General features: G+C 41.5%; 1 pseudogene; it reads left to right on the top strand.

Moving 5' to 3' along the window:
* Window positions 1-615: 615 nt before the first annotated feature.
* Window positions 616-1,325, top strand: LOC128059203 (60S ribosomal protein L7a-like; annotated as a pseudogene).
* The last annotated feature ends 751 nt before the right edge of the window (window positions 1,326-2,076 follow it).

Below are 2,076 nucleotides of genomic sequence, written 5' to 3'. Positions count from 1 at the left end.
CCTCTGATCACAACCTCCTTTACCTTCCAGCTGCCTCATGCCACCCACATACCTGCTCTTCACATATAATTGCCCAATCTTTTTTTTTTTAATTGAGCTCAAATTCACATAGGATATAATTAAGCATTTTAAAGTATAAATTCCGTGACATTTAGTACATTCAAAATGCTGTGTAAATACTACCCAAAGCAGTCTGCAGGTTCAAATGTAATTGCTATCAGTCTCAATGACTTTTTTTGTATCTGTGAAATAGAAAAATCCATCCTAAAATTCATATGGAATCTCGAAAGAATAGCCAAAAAAACACCAAAAAAACCCACCTTGAAAAAGAACAAAATTGAAGGACTCACACATCTGGATTTCAAAACTTAACTACAAAGTTGCAGTTATCAAAACAATGTCGTTCTGGCATAGGACAGACATACAGACCAGTGGAAGAGAATAGAGAGCCCAGAAAGAATGATTTTTAACAAAGGTGCCAAGACCATTCAATGAGAAAAGGATAGTCTCTTTAACAAATGGTGCTAAGAAAACTGTATATCTACATGCAAAAGAATGCAGTTGGACCTTACTTTATCCCATAGACAAAAATTAGCTCAAGGGCTCTCCACTAGGATGCCGAGGGGAAAGAAGGCTGAGGGGCAAAAGGTAGACCAGGTCCCTGCTGTCATGAAGAATGAGGAGGCTGAGAAAGTGGACTGGACATCCAGCTCCAAAGGGACCTCACCTGCTTCATAAAGTGACCCCGCTACATTCTGCTGCAGTGACATGTAGTACCTTACATAAGCGGCTAAGAGTGCCTCCCGTGATTAACCAATTCAGCCAGGTCTTGGACCGCCAGACAGCTACTTAAGCTGGTCCACAAGTGCAGACCAGAGATGAAGTAAGAGAGGAAGCAGAAGTTGCTGGCCTGAGCTGAGACAAAAGCTGCAGGCCAAGGGGACGTCCCCACTAAGAGCCACCTGTCTTTTGAGCAGGCGTTGATACTGTCCCCACCTTGGAGGAGAGCAAGAAGGCTCAGCTGGTGGTGGTTGCCCATGACGTGGATCCCAGTGAACTGGTGGGTTTCCTGCCTGCCCTGTGTTGTAAGATGGGGGTTCCATACTGTATCATCAAGAGGAAGGACAGGCTGGGTAGGATGTGTGGTCCACAGGAAGACCTGCACAGTTGCCTTCACACAAGTCAACTCGGAAGACAAGGGCACTCTGGCTAAGCTGGTGGAAGCCATCAGGACCAATTATAATGACAGAAATGAGATCTGCTATCACTGGGGAGGCAACTTCCTTGGTCCAAAGTCAGTGGACATTGTGTTATTTTGTCACTAAGTCATATCCAACTCTTGTGCAACCCCAGGGACTGTAGCCCACCAGGCTTCTCTATCCATGGGATTCTCCAGGCAAAGATACTGGAGTGGGTTGCCATTTCTTTCTCCAGGGGATCTTCCCAACCCAGGGATTGAACCCGCCTCTCCTGTATTGCAGGAGGATTCTTTACCGCTGAGCCATCAGGGAAGCCCGTTGCCAAGCTGGAAAAGGCTGTATAGAAGATATAAAAATTCTCATTCCGTCAAAACAAACAAACAAAAATTAATCAAATGGATCAAAGACCTGAATGTAAAATTTAAAACTAAAAAAGAAAAACTTAAAGAAAAATTAGGAAAAATCTTCATGGCAATGGATTTGGCAGTGGTTTCTTGCATATGACAGCAAAGAAACAGGCAAAAAAAAAAAAACAAAAACAGACAAATTGGACTTACTGAAAATTAAAAACTTTTGTGCATCAAAAGACACTATCAACAGAATAAAAATTAACTCACAAAATGGTAGGAAATGTATGCAGATTATATATCTAATAAAGGATTCCTATCCAGAATTTACAGATAACATTTTAAAAGAAAAATGTTGTCATACCATTTTTGTGAGCTAAAAGATGATTAAAATATAAATGTTTAACTCTCTTGTTATGTACTTTTCTACATGTGTGTGTGTGTGTATGTTATAAAATATATAGAGGGAATTCCCTGGTGGTTCAGTGGTTGGAACTTGGCACTTTCAAGTGCCAAGTCCCTGGTTCAAT

The sequence above is a fragment of the Budorcas taxicolor genome, chromosome 14 (assembly GCF_023091745.1).
Source record: "Budorcas taxicolor isolate Tak-1 chromosome 14, Takin1.1, whole genome shotgun sequence".
NCBI classification, from domain to species: Eukaryota; Metazoa; Chordata; class Mammalia; order Artiodactyla; family Bovidae; genus Budorcas; species Budorcas taxicolor.
This window is presented reverse-complemented; position numbering and strand designations above follow the sequence as displayed.